Source organism: Amia ocellicauda, chromosome 6 (assembly GCF_036373705.1).
Source record: "Amia ocellicauda isolate fAmiCal2 chromosome 6, fAmiCal2.hap1, whole genome shotgun sequence".
Classification (NCBI taxonomy): Eukaryota; Metazoa; Chordata; class Actinopteri; order Amiiformes; family Amiidae; genus Amia; species Amia ocellicauda.
This window is the reverse complement of record NC_089855.1, coordinates 49977987-49996523: the sequence shown is the minus strand read 5'-3', so window position 1 is coordinate 49996523 and position 18537 is coordinate 49977987. Positions and strand designations below refer to the sequence as shown.

General features: G+C 45.4%; 5 non-coding genes across 5 annotated transcripts; 2 read left to right on the top strand and 3 right to left on the bottom strand.

Annotated features, from left to right (window-relative positions):
• Window positions 1–10808: 10808 nt before the first annotated feature.
• trnae-cuc (transfer RNA glutamic acid (anticodon CUC)) lies at window positions 10809–10880 on the bottom strand. The gene has a single exon. It is a non-coding gene; the product is annotated as a tRNA-Glu (tRNA).
• Window positions 10881–11015: 135 nt separating this feature from the next.
• On the top strand, window positions 11016–11087 carry trnaq-cug (transfer RNA glutamine (anticodon CUG)). Its single transcript has one exon. It is a non-coding gene; the product is annotated as a tRNA-Gln (tRNA).
• A 3250-nt stretch (window positions 11088–14337) lies between these two features.
• Window positions 14338–14409, bottom strand: trnae-cuc (transfer RNA glutamic acid (anticodon CUC)). The gene has a single exon. It is a non-coding gene; the product is annotated as a tRNA-Glu (tRNA).
• A 3450-nt stretch (window positions 14410–17859) lies between these two features.
• Window positions 17860–17931, bottom strand: trnae-cuc (transfer RNA glutamic acid (anticodon CUC)). The gene has a single exon. It is a non-coding gene; the product is annotated as a tRNA-Glu (tRNA).
• Window positions 17932–18065: 134 nt separating this feature from the next.
• On the top strand, window positions 18066–18137 carry trnaq-cug (transfer RNA glutamine (anticodon CUG)). Its single transcript has one exon. It is a non-coding gene; the product is annotated as a tRNA-Gln (tRNA).
• The last annotated feature ends 400 nt before the right edge of the window (window positions 18138–18537 follow it).

Sequence of the window (18537 nt, the reverse complement as noted above, 5' to 3'; positions counted from 1 at the left end):
TACTAAGGACACTCAAAATTATCGAGGGTCCTACCCGCCCGCCTCTTATTATGGGGTTGATACTATGATGTCTCATGAGAGGGAGGAATTCTTTAAATGGTACAATACGGTTAAGGGGGGTGTTTTTGATTTCCGAGAAGAGATGGCCGCTTATTGTAAAAATGATGTGGTGATCCTTAAAGAAGCCTGTTTGCGTTTCCGCACCGAGGTTATCAACACGTCGGGTCTCGACCCTTTGCAAAGTGTGACCATAGCGTCTCTCTGCATGAAAATGTATCGATCCAATTTCTTGCAGAAAAACACTATAGCGGACACCACTTCTGACAACTATCGTGCTAGACAAAAGAACTTTTCGACTGTCTCCATACAGTGGCTGGAATATCTGAGTGCCCGGGATAACATCTTCATCAGACATGCTTTAAATCAAGGGGAAGTCAAAATGGGTCCTTACTACTTAGACGGTTTTAGCGACGTGTCCGGGCGGCGTACCGCTTATGAGTTTGCTGGTTGTATTTACCATGGCTGTCCTCAGTGCTTCGACCCAAACACCTTTAACCCCGTAACACAAAAACTCTGCGGTGATATGTACTATGATTTCCAGGAACGAATTGAAACTTTAAAAAACACCTATGGTTTGAATGTACTGGTGATTTGGGAACACGCGTGGACGACCCTGAAGCAACAGGATGTGGGGGTACAACGGCTTATGGAAACCTTGGACTTTCCTGAACGTCTAGAGCCCAGGGATGCGTTATTTGGGGGTCGTACCAACGCCCTCTGTTTACATTATGAGGTAAAGGAGGGTGAGAGAGTAGATTACTATGATTTCACCAGTCTGTACCCTTATGTCAACAAGACCAAAATGTACCCGGTGGGGCATCCAACCATTGTTTATCGTGACTTTCTCGAAATCGGACAGTACTTTGGTTTGATCAAAGTCACCATGTACCCTCCTCGTGAGCTGTTCCTACCCGTGTTGCCTTACAGGTGTTTGGGAAAATTGATGTTCCCTCTGTGTAGAACGTGTGTGGAAACTGAAAATCAAAATACCTCTTGTCTGCACAGTGATGACGAGAGAGCGCTGACGGGTGTCTGGTGTAGCATTGAGCTTGACAAGGCGGTGGAGAAAGGTTACAGAGTCGGTAAGGTGTATGAGGTTTGGCATTTTTCTGAAAAATCTGATACTCTTTTTGCTGAGTACATTATGACCCATCTGAAAGGGAAACAGGAGGCATCGGGCTATCCCTCATGGTGTGTTGACTCCGCTGCCAAAGAGCGGTACGTTCAGCAATATTTTGAAAAGGAAGGGATCCGTCTAGAGCCGGGGAACATAACTGTAAACCCCGCCAAGAGACAAATGTCCAAACTGATTTTAAACAGTCTGTGGGGTAAGTTTGGGGAAAGAAATAACCGTCTAAACACAACCTTGATTAAAACCCCTGAACAGTTTATAGAATTTATCTTTTCCAAACAACATGCAGTATCACACTTTCAATTCTTAAATGACCACGTGGCACAGGTCCAGTGGAGGGCCCCTAAAGATTTCCCCACCAAACAGGGAAACGTTAATGTTTTCATAGCGGTTTTTACCACGGCTTACGCCCGGCTTGATCTGTACAACTTAATGGATCAGCTGCAGGAACGCACGCTCTATCATGATACTGACTCTGTAATCTTTGTCACCAGGCCAGGGGATTGGGTCCCTCCCCTCGGGGACTACCTTGGGGAGTTAACGAGCGAGCTAGATCCTCAGGACCACATAGTGGAGTTTGTTTCAGGGGGTCCTAAGACTTACGCATACAGAACGGCTGCGGGTAAGACCTGTATGAAAGTTAAGGGTTTCACTCTGAACCATTGTAACAACAAGCTCATTAACATCAAGTCTCTGACGACCCTGGTACAAAGTTTTGTAACCGAGAAAGACGCGCCTCCTCGCGAGATTATTACAGCCGGAAATCAGATCTATCACAATAAAAAGGGGTACACATTGGAAAATAGATCACTAAACAAACGGTTCAGGGTGGTGTACAATAAAAGAGTGTTGAAGACTGATTATACCACTCTGCCTTATGGATATTAGCAGTGGTTTTGATAACAGACTTCAACACCCTTTCTCCTGTATTATAGCCGGTCCCTCCAATTCGAGTAAGAGCTATCTTGTAAAGAACATCATAGAAGATGTGGACGCAACCGTGTCCCAAGCTCTTGACAACATAGTGTGGTGTTACTCTTGCTGGCAACCTCTCTACGATGATTTGGCATCAAAAAAAAATAATCTGAAATTTGTGCAAGGTCTCCCCGCCTCGTTGTGTGACGATGACCTGTTCCCGCCCGGACAAACTAATCTAGTGATCCTTGATGACCTGATGGAGCAGGCCGGTGACAACAGTGAAGTGGAAAAAGCTTTCACAAAGTACACTCATCATAGGAATTTAAGTATTATTTATTTAGTTCAAAATCTATTTTTTCAAGGTAAAAAAAGCCGCACTATTAATTTAAATGCCAATTATATAATTCTTTTTAAAAACCCCAGAGATAAACTACAGGTCACCGTCTTGGCTCGTCAAATGTACCCTAACCAGACCAAATTCTTTTTGGAGGCATTTGAGGATGCCACCAAAAAACCCTACGGGTACTTGATTGTGGACTTAAAAGCACAAACCCCAGAAGACTTTCGCCTCAGAACAGGTTTGTGCCCGCCCGATTGGCCGGCAGTGTATGTGCTAAAGAAAAGGAAATAAATAAGAATGTCTGTTCGGATTAAAAGAAATCTGCCGCTTTTGCAAATGTTATTTGAGGGGAGCCCGCGCCATAGGAAAGCTGTGCTGGCAGGGGCCCCCTCGGATTTGATCGAGACCCTGTGTGAAATAGCTTTTAACATCTTACGCGGTAATATACCCCTAACCCCTTCTCAACATTCTAAACTCAAAAAACAAAAAGCGGTTATCAAGATCATCGCTAATAAGAAGTATTCTATTAAAAGAAAAAGAAAGAAGATTAATCAAACCGGAGGTTTTATAGGACCGCTGTTGAGCATAGCCGTGCCTTTCCTAACCAGTCTTCTAGCTTCCAGAGTGGGTTAATAATGGAATATGCTCAGAAAATGTTTTTGATCCCTCAGGAGCAGCTTGAGAAACTGAGAAAAAATGTTGTCGGGCCAGAGCCCATTAGACAAACGGCCGAAAACAACCTGGACTCTGAAATGAAAGCTATACTGGCCAGGGCCGATTTAAATCAGTATTCCAAAGCCCAGATGTATAGCAACACGTTACAGCGCTACCTCCGTCTGGTTAGACAGGGTGAAAAAGATCAAAACATTTTAACTTTAACCATGGCCTCTCAAGAAAATGGTTCTGGGACTGATGCGGGGGGTACGGTTGATAAAGATGTTGCGGTGCCCGAACCTGTTGAGAGTTCAGAGGGAGATGTTGTAACGGATGTTTTGAGAAACATGCCGGCCAGAAGCAAAAGACATGCAGAATATATTCTGCACAAAATGGTTCAGAAACCGCGGGTAACGACTTGGAATGAACAGGGTGAATTTGTTTTTAAAGGACAACTGATCAAAGGTTCACACATGTTTGATTTGTTGAAGAGTGTCACTAGCACTAATAAGGTACCCGATAGTCGCCGACCTGTAGGCTGGAATGCTTTCCTACAGGCGATGGCCTGTCTGAACATGCCCCAATCAACAGTCCCTAACCAGGAAACGCGACAAAAAATCCGTCTGTGTAAAGAGGTGGTGACTGATCTGACGCCGATATCTCATTACTCTGACCGTGTTGAGCAACCCTCCTCAGGATCTATCCATCGTTGGGAAGCTTATTAATCTCATGTTTTTATTTGTCTCCCCTGTAAATAAGGAACCGACAAACAATTTTTTTATTTTTTATTTTTATTTTCAAATGTTGTACATTTATTTATAACATAACCCTGCTTTGTATAAGATTTGTGTTGAATAAAAACAAAACTAATGATTCAAAGGCTGTTTTCATTATTTTTTCACTTTAACACGCATGACATCTTTTAAAATCCTCACAAGAACACCCCATCTGTATACATGGCTGGCTAGGGTCGTAAGTAATTGTGTTATAAGGGGGGGTCCACAGTGTCCTGACAAACTCTGCCACTTTTTTATCATTTTGGCCTAAATCCTCACTGTACAAGGACATAATATCGGGGTATGACCTTCCTTTAGATCTATGATATAAGAAAAACACACAGTGTTGACCACAAGTGAAGGTCTGAAGACTTTGTACTTGACGACCGCTGTAAATGGTTTCTTGACAGTTGTTGAGCAGAAAGTTATTGATCTTCCGAGGGAAAGGTCTGAAATCCGGGGGGTTTCCATAGGAATCAAAAAATTCCCCACGGCGGTCCTCCCTTAGATAAATAGCCAGCCAATGTTCTCCGGGCATATTTTTAGGGTGTGTGTTGATTATGTACATTGCAGGTAAATTCTTGATCTTAAATTTAGGCAGCTGGTCGCAGGCGTAGACTCCTTGAAACACTTTCCGTGAGCCGTCCAGGGCATTCATGATGTGGTTGAGCTCTCTGGTGTTCATTTTAATAATAATCATACAGAACGTTTCTCCTCTGATTCACCTCAATAATGTTGTCAAACACAGCATACACGACCATATTTACAGTGCGTGGTAGAGGCTGCTTGAAACGCATCTCCAAACGCATATTGCCCGTCTTCATCAGTGAAAAATGTTGTCCACACTCTTCGTCAGGGGTCAGGTTGAAACCGTACAGGGTGTAACCGCTGCAGTATTCCCGGCGATCGATCAGCAGAGGTTGATCCTTGAGATGGCGACCCGTAGCCAGTACTAGACTGTAATATTCACGAACCGCGTTGCCGTTTTCAAAGTCAGGTTGAAAAGGTCTGGATGGAACCTGCACACCATCGACGTACAGTGCTATAAATTCCGCGTTATAATGTTTAAAGTTAAAGGGGTTCTTGTTGTAAACCCCGGTAAATGCATCATTATCCACGAGACCTATAATAACCTGTTTTGGGAGCTGGCCTAGAAACAGATTTTCCTGGTTCATCACCCGTGTCCCTGCGGGGATACTGTGGACTTTCATATAGACTCTTTCGATCGGGTACTTGGCGTTTGCCGTCATTAAAGCCTGCGCATGTCCTAGTTTAACCGCCGGGGAGACGGATACTTTTTTCACAAACAGCGAGGCCGATAATATGGTCAGTTTATATTTTTCAGTATCAGGGGTCATCAGACAAAAAGCACTTTTACTACGGATCATTTTAATTTTAATGTCTACCCCGTTGAGCATGAGTTTTTCTTGGAAAAATATGTCTGCATGAATATGTCCCATTAGCTCAAAGGTCCTCCCTTCTGTTGAAAAGGCCGTTCTTTTTTGCAAACCCTTATTGAGTCCCTCTGGATCCTGGTCGTCCATAGCTTCCGGGGTGTCTTTGAAGAAAAGGCCGGGGCTGAACTGTTTGCTTAGGGTCTCCTCACTATAATTAAGGATACACTCCATCATGGCCCTATAGGGGTAAGTATTGCTGCTTTGACTAATGAGCCGATCTCCCAGGGTCACATCCACCTGTGAAAACATGGTGGCCACCGGGTAATTGATGACCCCAGCGTTGGCCGTCTTCTCGATTGCATCGTCATCCTCATCAGTCACTTTACAGTTCATTAAAATAAATGTGTTATTCAAATCAATATAATCCTCGCCATTGCCAGCAATAAAAAACTCCAGAGGGGCCGTATCTGAAATTGCGGAAAGAGGGGGTATATCTACATATATGCTCTTATCTATACTCGTTTGAGTGTATGGAACTGTAAACAGATCCAGTTCTGATTTGACGCATTCTTCCGATAGACTGTGGACAAAAGACATTTTTAAAAGATGTATCCTGAGGCTCTATTTGTCTTTCTTTGAGACTTTCTTTTTGCAGGTTTTTTCTTGTGCTGCTTCCTTCTCCGAGTGTTTCCACGATATGTTGGAGAATGAGAGCTTCTTCGTTTTTTGTTAGCCACGGATCTTCGTCGCCCTGGTGGACACATACTGTTTCTTCTTTTACCCCCCCTCCTCGCCATTACCATGAGACCCGAACCCTCCTGCTGCTCATGGCTAGCTGCCCGGTTCATAACATTGGTGAACACGTCACTAACAATATTTTTAGCCGCTGTTTTCAAGTGGGGTCTGGCTATAGCAGAGCCTCTCTTAAGCAGGGGTACGGCCATTCTAAAGAGACCACGAAAGAGTCCTCCTAGACCGGCTCCATACATTGTGGGGGCTCCTACAAAACCGGGCAAGCCGTTCACGGCTTGCATCTTGTAATAATCCACATAGGCGCTAGGATCTACATAACCCCTCGAGGTAGCCATTTTAATAATGTACACACTGTTTCAGGGGTCGAAAATGTAGTTTGACAATAACTTTACCGAAGCGGAAGGGTACGTTGATATTCTGATCCGATTTTACTTCGATCGTGATGTTGTCAAAGTGGGTCTTTGAGACTGGTACGTAGTGTGGCTTGTCATAAGTAATTGTGACCATGTCATTGCTTTTACCTTTAATAAGTACATTTCTCAAAAGGGGGACATAGCTATCCCCGACCCTCTGGTGTGTTATGATATCCGTATACACATAAAGAGTGTAAAAGCCGCCACTGATGTCAGCCGGGAAGGGTGCCACCACTTCTGAGAACCTGCTCTCTGTGTCAGAATAGAACCCTAATATACGCCCCAGTTGTCCTTTGGTTTGAATGCTAATACCAGGTTTTGACACCTTGTACACTCTGTTTTTAATAGGGTTGTAATATAGCTTGATGTTGGGGGTGCCTTCTGAGAACTGTTTATGCATCTCATCTAATATTGTATCCACATTGTCATAATAACCTCCTTGCATCGTGAATGTCCATTGACTCTTTTTAACATCGTCAAAAATGGCGAAGGTGGCATCCTTATCTTGTAAAACAGCCCAAGTGTAAGGATACTGTATTTCCGCCAACCCCACTTCCCACGACCCCCTTAGATCTATAGATTTTCCAAATTGTACCGTGTAACTGGATATTTCATTTTTAGGGTATATATCGAGAGAGGCGTTACTGGGTAGAGTCACGTAGAAGCCTCCTGATTCCATCTTGAGTATCGAAAGTAATGACCCCATCACACCAGCGGGCATGTTGTTATAAGGCTTGAATATCACAAACCTGTTGTTCCGGGACCCAACTATTGAACTTTTCAGGCCATCCAAGCCATTTCACCAACACATATTTTTTCCGGTTCTGGGTTTTCTCAGCTAATATCTTTTCAACTCTGTATACAATGTCTTTACCCACAATAATTTTTTGTAACTCGGCTTCGTAAAACGTTCCTTCTATATCCTCCCCGTCATAGTCTTTTAACCGGTACACGGGGGGGTCTCTAGCCACCTGTTCGGTAACTGTAAAATATTCGTCAGAAAATGTTTGTTCATAACCTTTGGCAAAAGTACTCCTTAGCTTTGAAACGCGAACCACATCACCGATGTTGAACTTATAAGTAGTTTTCCCCTTCTTAATAAATGGGCCGTATAATTTTTTATAGACCTTAAAAGAATTACTTTGATCAACATCTATAGGCTTCATTTTAATACTGGCGTGATACCCTTGGTTGTAAGCATCGATAAAATCCTGAACTTTATCAAAATACTTGAACGTGTTGACCGCTGTAAAATATCTCCACATTTTGGTCTTTATGGTGCGGTTAAACCTCTCCACCACCGATGCCTTAAGCTCATTACCGGTGGTGAAATGATGTATTTTGTGTCTCTTCAGTAGATTCTGAAATTCTCTGTTGAGAAACTCTTTTCCTTTATCAGTCTGCAGTTTTTTAGGACATCGTCCCTGGGACAATATATCCTCAAAGGCCCTTGTCACCGCCCGACCTGTTTTGTTATGTAGAATGCGAGCCCAGGCATATTTTGATAACACATCGATACACATCAACATAAATTTGTGACCATTGTTATGTTTTGATAAATTTGACATATCGACTAGATCCATTTGCCATTGTGAGTCTATGTCAGTTGCATATACACGGTTTCTTTTAAAGTTAATCCTGAGAGGTTTATGTAAGGTATAGGCGTCTTGTTCCCGTAACCATTCTGAAACAACCACATCATTAACCTTCACGCCGGCCTCAGCGAGTCCTCTTTGAAAACCCTTCTTACCCGCCAAACCCCCAATCTTGGCTGGGTTGTAGTATAGTTCATGCATTTGGGGAGCTTGCCGAGTCATTCTGCCAAATAAACACACAGACCCACACTATGCGCAAAGTTTTTATACAAGGTTTTTTATTCAACTTCAGGAGAGCAGATACCCCTTTTTAGACATTTGAGAAAAGTATAACATACACAACAATTTTTTCTACGGTCCAGACAAAAAGAAATCAGATGATTGGTTACTTGATCTATATCAACAAATACCTGTTTCTTTATCTTGTAGGCACACACCTCAGTTACATATGTAAATAAAACAACAATATGACCTATTTTAAAAGTAAACAGAGGGGTATTAAACATGCTCAGTAAAAGGTCATACAGATGTTGATGAAATGGCCTAATATCATTCTTGGCCCCCTTGAGCGCTTCATCCCAGTGTTCGTACCCCCCGGTCTTTGTTACAGCAACCATTAACTTTTCCAGGTTTGAAAGTTGATCCTCATCGATGGTTAAATCTGTAGAGAAAAGGCTCGCGTTGGCTACTTTTCTGTCAAGCACATGGTGTAATAGCGCTCTCAGGTTAGCTGCAGAGTGTTGATGACAGAACCAGTTGCAGCAGCAGTCCAGAACATTCCCCATGTTCAAAGTCCCTTAGTTCAGGTCAGAGTCTGAATCAGTGGCGTAGATGTCGAATTCTTCGTCGCTGCCCCCAGCTTTAACTTCTTTACGGAAGAAATAAGCTTTTAGCTTGCCAGCGGTTTTTCTACTTGGCTCATCCAGGTCATTGAGCAGCTGCCCAAGTTTCTCTATTATAAACGGCTCCTTTTTCAGCTCCAGCAAAATCTCATCTATGATTTTCTGGACTTGTCCAGCAATGACATGTATGTGGGAGTAAGACAGAGCCTTGATTAGTGCCGGTTTCAGCCACGGTTTGTTCAGTCTTCTGTAAAACACGTTGAAATAGAACAGGAAATAGTAACGGTCTGGTTCAAACAAACAACTGTATCTCAACTGACTGGGGTGATTCACTTCACACCCCCGACAGACTTCTTTCAGAGCTCGGTCGATGAGAGCACTCAGAATATACACCAGGGTGCTTTTAACCACTCTGCTTACTTGGACACCTACCCCGGGCATAAATCCTGCGTCTTCATCACGCCCCCGAGACCGTCCGATGCTCATTGGGTCGCCTGGTGGTTTGTGGGGTGTTTCTACATCCATTGGACTGACCCCCTCCTGAGACGCACAGACGGTAGACAGTTCGGCAAAATCGAGGCCCTCCATGAGCTCCAGAGGCTGGGGATCCCCGAGACTCATTTGGACATCCATCGCTCCGCATGTTGTTTCGTCCTGAGGGACCGGGGTCTGAGGTCTTGGAGGGTAACCGCAGTCAGAGGGTTCCGGAGTGTATACAAAATCTGGGGAATAGAACCAGGGGTGATCCCGGGTTTGAAGAGGCCTGTAGAGCCTGTCGACGTCCGCAGCTTTCGGGTAAGACATTCTCTTTAATTTTAAACCATGAATGAATTGTTGCGCCTTTTATCCTATCTCTTCACTACGTCACGACACACCGCCCTCTTAGAAGAGAGTAGACCCTGAGCCGTCAGACCCCCCTCCAACCCCCCACAGGTCGTCTGTTTTATCATCGTCGTCGTCATTCAAGGGGGATATATAATCCATAATCCAGCATATTCTCCTTCTAACAGAATCCAGTTGTGAACATTTGGTCAAGATGTCAAAACCATCATTTATACAGTTTATGACCTCTTTCAAGAACGGCCAGTCCACGGCGTCAAACATAATTTCAGTAACCTGTTTTTCTGGATCCTCCACAACCCCTTCAATAGGGTTTGTAATCAGGGTACTGCTAAACAAAACCTTACGATCAGTAGTTAGAGATAGACTCTTCACCACTGTACCGTAGTTCTGCAAGCTTTCCCATTCACACCTTTCAAAACTCTGAGTCGGAGACTCCGTTTCGCCTTCTCTTGGACCCTCTTGCAAGCCTTCTAGAGTCTTATCCACAAGCCCCAGGTCTCTCCATGCCATCACCTTCAACCAGTCCTCAAAAGAGCATTCAATCACCGTCTCAAAAGGTTCCAACGTACCCTCCTTCTCTCCCAAAGCAAAAAGCTCCACTCCAACATAGCTGGGATCCCTTTTAAAGCGGTAACCCCGTCGACCCCCCCAGAACAACACCCAGGAGCGTTCAATCTTCAAATTGGTGAGTACAGGAACCCTTGCCCGGGATTGTTTCTTGCGGGGCTTCATGTTGATGTCGCTGGACATGTTGAAGAAGCGGGATGTTTCAGATGCTGAGAATTAAAGAGGTATTGCCTAAAAGCAGCGCGGGGTCTTAAATAGAGAGGAGAGTTTCGGGGCGTTGCCTTCAGGGGGGGGGGGGGGGTCTTTATGGGTGGCCTTGTTGTTCAGGGTTTTAGGGGTGTACACTTTCTGACGGATATGACGTAGGAATAATTAAGGAAATAACTCTAAAATCACGCCCCCCAATTATGACGTAGGAATATTAATAAGCTTAGGGCATACGTCATAACAAAATAGGCCGCGCCCAAAAAACCCTACTATCTACTCACAGGTCCTAGGGGAAGAGCAACAGATCCACCTTCCCTGACCGGGAATCGAACCCGGGCCGCGGCGGTGAGAGCGCCGAATCCTGACCACTAGACCACCAGGGACGGCTCCGGAAGTGACCCGCCACACGCTGCACTCTGGGCGCAACTTGGCTCACTCTGGACTTGGCCGTGCGACAGAGCGAGACGTGTGCGTAGAGCAGAAACCTTCATCACGGGCAAGAGGTGGGCAGCCGGCTTGGTTCCATGGTGTAATGGTTAGCACTCTGGACTCTGAATCCAGCGATCCGAGTTCAAGTCTTGGTGGGACCTGGGGCCCTTGGCAGGGGCAGCGGCGGTGAAGCGGTGGTCTCCCTGCGTGAGGGCCTGTGTCTGCGAATAAGGCCTGTTTATGTTCCCTCTTGGGAGGCTTGGAGACGAATTGGCGAAAACTCCGGGTCGGCCTGCTGCGTTCATATTCCTGGTGGTGACCGCGTGGCTTAACGGAGAAGAAGGTGCCTGTGTTGACAGATTACAGATAGATTATTTCCCTTCTTGGAAATCATCGTTAAAGCGAAAAGGAACTTTGTAAACCAGCTAGCTTGGAAGCAACCACGTCAGGGCATTCTTTCAGTGAGACCTCGGTTTTTTACAAGCACGAGTGAAGCTTTAAAAGAAAATGACATAGAATGTTTGCGGCCGTTCATCCAATCAAAAGGTGCAAGCCTGAGTCCGATTGCGGTCTGTCTTCCCTGGGGGCGGGGGGGATTGTGTTTTGTGAGATCCGGGGGAGAGGTGAGGTGGCTTTCTTTGGTGTATGCCAGAGGTCCGGTGAGAGGTTGTCTTTTACAACTGTCCCTCAGTCAATACCAAAAACAGTCCCTGCCAATCTGGGAAAGCCATTCAGTCCACAAACAGAGTTTTGACAAACATCCTGCGGGCTTTTTCTCCACTGTTTGATCCTTTTATCGTTGACAGGAATATCTACAGGGTACGTCCCGAACAGGTGCCTCAATGGCTGTTTGCTAGCTCGATAAATCTAACTTGCTCGGTCTGCATACTATCTTTAATCTAAAACATCATACAGTCTCTTCGGTCTGACTTCGGATCGGAAGATTGAGGGTTGGAGTGCCTTTGCGGTCGTTCCTGGGGTTACGACGTCGAAGCGGCATCTCGGTCGTTTTTGGGGAACTTCGGAAGGGCCAGCCGGCGTGCTAATGCTGCAGCCGTCGCCGGCGCGTTGTGTCTGATAACCTTACGGCAAACAGGCAATGCCTTGCGCCTGTGTCTGCGGCAAGAAAAGTGAGCGACTCTCCCCCGAAACCGGGGCACGAGCGCCTGAGACCTTGGAGAATGCGGGCATCGATCCCGCTGCCTCTCGCATGCTGTAGCGTAAGGTACACTTATACATTTCAATTAAAGAAGTGAATTTATAGTATCACCTTATCACGAATCCTGGAATCTTGTAGAACTCAATTTCTGTAATAATTGGACGAAGACACCAATTCCAAAGATATAAATTGTCAAATGTATTCAAAACAAAGACTAAATGTAGCACTACACTAATTATACAAAAGGGAAAAACTAATTACAATTCAACTCTAGATCAACAAATCGAAGACAAATCACTTCCGTGACCAAATCAAAGACCATGGGATCACATATGATAACACAAATCGTTAAACTAAAAAGGTTATAAACACATTGACTACAATACCGGTTAGTAAGACGAAGGTGAGTCTCTCGTTAGTATTATTAGTCAGACATTAAATAACTACGCAGGTTAGTATTTATGTCAGGTAACTTCTCGTTATATATATATATATATCAGTCTCATTCACGTTTAGGTGCCGAGAAAGATCCTATCATTACTTGTTACCACAATTTCCCTTAACTGATTATTATTCAATGATTAAGGATAGGCAGGGCCACCAATAATCTAATGTCTATTAACTTGTGTCAATTTCAGACTAAACAGTTAAACAGGAATGAGAAGATATTTCTCGGCGTTGACAGATTTTATTTCTAAAATGATCAACAAAACAGTTTAATGCAACACACATTTATATTTAAGAAAACTAAATGATATTACACATTCTAGAGTTATGAATCACAGATTAACATTTCTAATTGATTTCTCAAATGTCATGAATCATGAACTCCAAACTGTTAAACTTATCTGAACTTCGTCGCAGAGAGGCCTCTCTGGCTTCGGGCTCAGATAACAGCACACGGCACGAGGTCCGTGTGGTTTGGAACAAAGGCAGTCCGGTTCGGCTTTGTCCAAGAACTTCCACTCAGTCGATACACCTGGAAGTTGGGGTTTCGCGAAAGTAGAGTCGTTTCCAAACAGATTTTCCACTGGTTTGAAGGCTCCAAGGTTGTGCACAAAATCTTCTTGGCAAGCAGGGTCTCTCACCGTACTTATTTGAAGACAAAGTCTTTGGGGAAAGCAGGGCCGTGTTTGTTCCAAGGGTCAAGTTTCTTAAGACTCAAATAGCTATTTAAATGACTGACACTTTCGTATACAGTCGACTTAGTCAATTGTCCAGCTGTAAAACTCCACTGATCAGGTGGGCACAGGCGGGCAGCGCAGTCTGTAAAGTTCTTTATTTAATAAAGTCCTTTAAAAGAATTCTTCGTACGGCTCAATCTCCTTCTCCCAGTTTAACTCTTCTGTTGCCGGCAAAGACTTAGTTGGTTTCTGGTTCCGGTTCTGGCAACAGAGCTACAGGTTGAGCTGTGGCAGCGAGTTACTGGTTCAGGTGAGAGAGAGCGAGAAAGACTGTCCGCTGTTCCTTATAGTCTGTCAGATCAAGAGGTGATTGGTTCTTGAGTTTTTGAGATTGGATTTCGGTTTCAGCCCCCAGTGTCCTATTGGAGGGGGGCTTGATTTATGACTGATGTCAATCCATGCCATCTTTTGGAAATGCCGGTTGGCCTGGGTTCGTAGCTCTATGTCGGGATTTCGGCTCTCGTCCACTTCAAAGAGTTTTTATCACCTACAGGCCCCTTTCTCCAGACATCTCATAGCAGAATTCCAAACTATTTGGCCTCTTCTTGGTGCCATCCTCCCCAAAACTGTCACTTTGATGCAAACCAGTTCCAAGCTGATGAGCTAAGGGAATCTGATAACTTTGGGGGGGAGAGGTTTTCTTTAGATCAGTGCTTCAGCTCAGAGCCCAAATGCTCTTATCCAAATACACCCAACATAACGCTACAATGCTAAGCGAGCACTCTACCACGTGAGCTGATCCTCAGGGCTCTCGGTGAGGCCGACCCCCACTTCTTCAGTCTTTAAGTGGCACGTCGCGAGTAAGTCCTTTCCTGCGCTTCAGGCAAGCTTGCAGCCAACTGCGGACGACTTTCCTTCCTCGGTGGCAGCCATCGTGCCGCAATAGAAAAGGATTGTCATGAGCAAAACTTTCAAAGTGACCGAAAAGATCACGGCCCGTCGTGTGATGTGATTTACATGAGCTCCAGAAACGTTCATGGACATATGTATATAAGTAAGGATTTAATCACAGATAGAGAGAGAGAAAATGCACCACACAGGTCCTATGGGAAGAGCAACAGATCCACCTTCCCTGGCCGGGAATCGAACCCGGGCCACGGCGGTGAGAGCGCCGAATCCTGACCACTAGACCACCAGGGACGGCTCCGGAAGTGACCCGCCACACGCAGCACTCTGGGCGCAACTTGGCTCAATCTGGACTTGGCCGTGCGACAGATGAGACGTGTGCGTAGAGCAGAAACCTTCGTCACGGGCAAGAGGAGGGCAGCGGGCTTGGTCCCATGGAGTAATGGTTAGCACTCTGGACTCTGAATCCAGCGATCCGAGTTCAAGTCTCGATGGGACCTGGGGCCCTTGGCAGGGGCAGCGGCGGTGAAGCGGTGGTCTCCCTGCGTGAGGGCCTGTGTCTGCGAATAAGGCCTGTTTATGTTCCCTCTTGGGAGGCTTGGAGACGAATTGGTGAAAACTCCGGGTCGGCCTGGTGCGTTCATCTTCCTGGTGGTGACCGCGTGGCTTAACGGAGAAGAAGGTGCCTGTGTTGACAGATTACAGATAGATTATTTCCCTTCTTGGAAATCATCGTTAAAGCGAAAAGGAACTTTGTAAACCAGCTAGCTTGGAAGCAACCACGTCAGGGCATTCTTTCAGTGAGACCTCGGTTTTTTACAAGCACGAGTGAAGCTTTAAAAGAAAATGACATAGAATGTTTGCGGCCGTTCATCCAATCAAAAGGTGCAAGCCCGAGTCCGATTGCGGTCTGTCTTCCCTGGGGGCGGGGGGGATTGTGTTTTGTGAGATCCGGGGGAGAGGTGAGGTGGCTTTCTTTGGTGTATGCCAGAGGTCCGGTGAGAGGTTGTCTTTTACAACTGTCCCTCAGTCAATACCAAAAACAGTCCCTGCCAATCTGGGAAAGCCATTCAGTCCACAAACAGAGTTTTGACAAACATCCTGCGGGCTTTTTCTCCACCGTTTGATCCTTTTATCGTTGACAGGAATTTCTACAGGGTACGTCCCGAACAGGTGCCTCAATGGCTGTTTGCTAGCTCGATAAATCTAACTTGCTCGGTCTGCATACTATCTTTAATCTAAAACATCATACAGTCTCTTCGGTCTGACTTCGGATCGGAAGATTGAGGGTTGGAGTGCCTTTGCGGTCGTTCCTGGGGTTACGACGTCGAAGCGGCATCTCGGTCGTTTTTGGGGAACTTCGGAAGGGCCAGCCGGCGTGCTAATGCTGCAGCCGTCGCCGGCGCGTTGTGTCTGATAACCTTACGGCAAACAGGCAATGCCTTGCGCCTGTGTCTGCGGCAAGAAAAGTGAGCGACTCTCCCCCGAAACCGGGGCACGAGCGCCTGAGGCCTTGGAGAATGCGGGCATCGATCCCGCTGCCTCTCGCATGCTGTAGCGTAAGGTACACTTATACATTTCAATTAAAGAAGTGAATTTATAGTATCACCTTATCACGAATCCTGGAATCTTGTAGAACTCATTTTCTGTAATAATTGGACGCAGACACCAATTCCAAAGATATAAATTGTCAAATGTATTCAAAACAAAGACTAAATGTAGCACTACACTAATTATACAAAAGGGAAAAACTAATTACAATTCAACTCTAGATCAACAAATCGAAGACAAATCACTTCCGTGACCAAATCAAAGACCATGGGATCACATATGATAACACAAATCGTTAAACAAAAAAGGTTATAAACACATTGACTACAATACCGGTTAGTAAGACGAAGGTGAGTCTCTCGTTAGTATTATTAGTCAGACATTAAATAACTACGCAGGTTAGTATTTATGTCAGGTAACTTCTCGTTATATATATATATCAGTCTCATTCACGTTTAGGTGCCGAGAAAGATCCTATCATTACTTGTTACCACAATTTCCCTTAACTGATTATTATTCAATGATTAAGGATAGGCAAGGCCACCAATAATCTAATGTCTATTAACTTGTGTCAATTTCAGACTAAACAGTTAAACAGGAATGAGAAGATATTTCTCGGCGTTGACAGATTTTATTTCTAAAATTATCAACAAAACAGTTTAATACAACACACATTTATATTTAAGAAAACTAAATGATATTACACATTCTAGAGTTATGAATCACAGATTAACATTTCTAATTGATTTCTCAAATGTCATGAATCATGAACTCCAAACTGTTAAACTTATCTGAACTTCGTCGCAGAGAGGCCTCTCTGGCTTCGGGCTCAGATAACAGCACACGGCACGAGGTCCGTGTGGTTTGGAACAAAGGCAGTCTGGTTCGGCTTTGTCAAAGAACTTCCACTCAGTCGATACACCTGGAAGTTGGGGTTTCGCGAAAGTAGAGTCGTTTCCAAACAGATTTTCCACTGGTTTGAAGGCTCCAAGGTTGTGCACAAAATCTTCTTGGCAAGCAGGGTCTCTCACCGTACTTATTTGAAGACAAAGTCTTTGGGGAAAGCAGGGCCGTGTTTGTTCCAAGGGTCAAGTTTCTTAAGACTCAAATAGCTATTTAAATGACTGACACTTTCGTATACAGTCGACTTAGTCAATTGTCCAGCTGTAAAACTCCACTGATCAGGTGGGCACAGGCGGGCAGCGCAGTCTGTAAAGTTCTTTATTTAATAAAGTCCTTTAAAAGAATTCTTCGTACGGCTCAATCTCCTTCTCCCAGTTTAACTCTTCTGTTGCCGGCAAAGACTTAGTTGGTTTCTGGTTCCGGTTCTGGCAACAGAGCTACAGGTTGAGCTGTGGCAGCGAGTTACTGGTTCAGGTGAGAGAGAGCGAGAAAGACTGTCCGCTGTTCCTTATAGTCTGTCAGATCAAGAGGTGATTGGTTCTTGAGTTTTTGAGATTGGATTTCGGTTTCAGCCCCCAGTGTCCTATTGGGGGGGGCTTGATTTATGACTGATGTCAATCCATGCCATCTTTTGGAAATGCCGGTTGGCCTGGGTTCGTAGCTCTATGTCGGGATTTCGGCTCTCGTCCACTTCAAAGAGTTTTTATCACCTACAGGCCCCTTTCTCCAGACATCTCATAGCAGAATTCCAAACTATTTGGCCTCTTCTTGGTGCCATGCTCCCCAAAACTGTCACTTTGATGCAAACCAGTTCCAAGCGGATGAGCTAAGGGAATCTGATAACTTTGGGGGGGAGAGGTTTTCTTTAGATCAGTGCTTCAGCTCAGAGCCCAAATGCTCTTATCCAAATACACCCAACATAACGCTACAATGCTAAGCGAGCACTCTACCACGTGAGCTGATCCTCAGGGCTCTCGGTGAGGCCGACCCCCACTTCTTCAGTCTTTAAGTGGCACGTCGCGAGTAAGTCTTTCCTGCGCTTCAGGCAAGCTTGCAGCCAACTGCGGACGACTTTCCTTCCTCGGTGGCAGCCATCGTGCCGCAATAGAAAAGGATTGTCATGAGCAAAACTTTCAAAGTGACCGAAAAGATCACGGCCCGTCGTGTGATGTGATTTACATGAGCTCCAGAAACGTTCATGGACATATGTATATAAGTAAGGATTTAATCACAGATAGAGAGAGAGAAAATGCACCACACAGGTCCTATGGGAAGAGCAACAGATCCACCTTCCCTGGCTGGGAATCGAACCCGGGCCGCGGCGGTGAGAGCGCCGAATCCTGACCACTAGACCACCAGGGACAGCTCCGGAAGTGACCCGCCACACGCAGCACTCTGGGCGCAACTTGGCTCAATATGGACTTGGCCGTGCAACAGATGAGACGTGTGCGTAGAGCAGAAACCTTCGTCACGGGCAAGAGGAGGGCAGCGGGCTTGGTCCCATGGAGTAATGGTTAGCACTCTGGACTCTGAATCCAGCGATCCGAGTTCAAGTCTCGGTGGGACCTGGGGCCCTAAGCAGGGGCAGTGGTGGTGAAGCGGTGGTCTCCCTGCGTGAGGGCCTGTGTCTGCGAATAAGGCCTATTTATGTTCCCTCTTGGGAGGCTTGGAGACGAATTGGCGAGAACTCCGGGTCGGCCTGGTGCGTTCATCTTCCTGGTGGTGACCGCGTGGCTTAACGTAGAAGAAGGTGCCTGTGTTGACAGATTACAGATAGATTATTTCCCTTCTTGGAAATCATCGTTAAAGCGAAAAGGAACTTTGTAAACCAGCTAGCTTGGAAGCAACCACGTCAGGGCATTCTTTCAGTGAGACCTCGGTTTTTTACAAGCACGAGTGAAGCTTTAAAAGAAAATGACATAGAATGTTTGCGGCCGTTCATCCAATCAAAAGGTGCAAGCCCGAGTC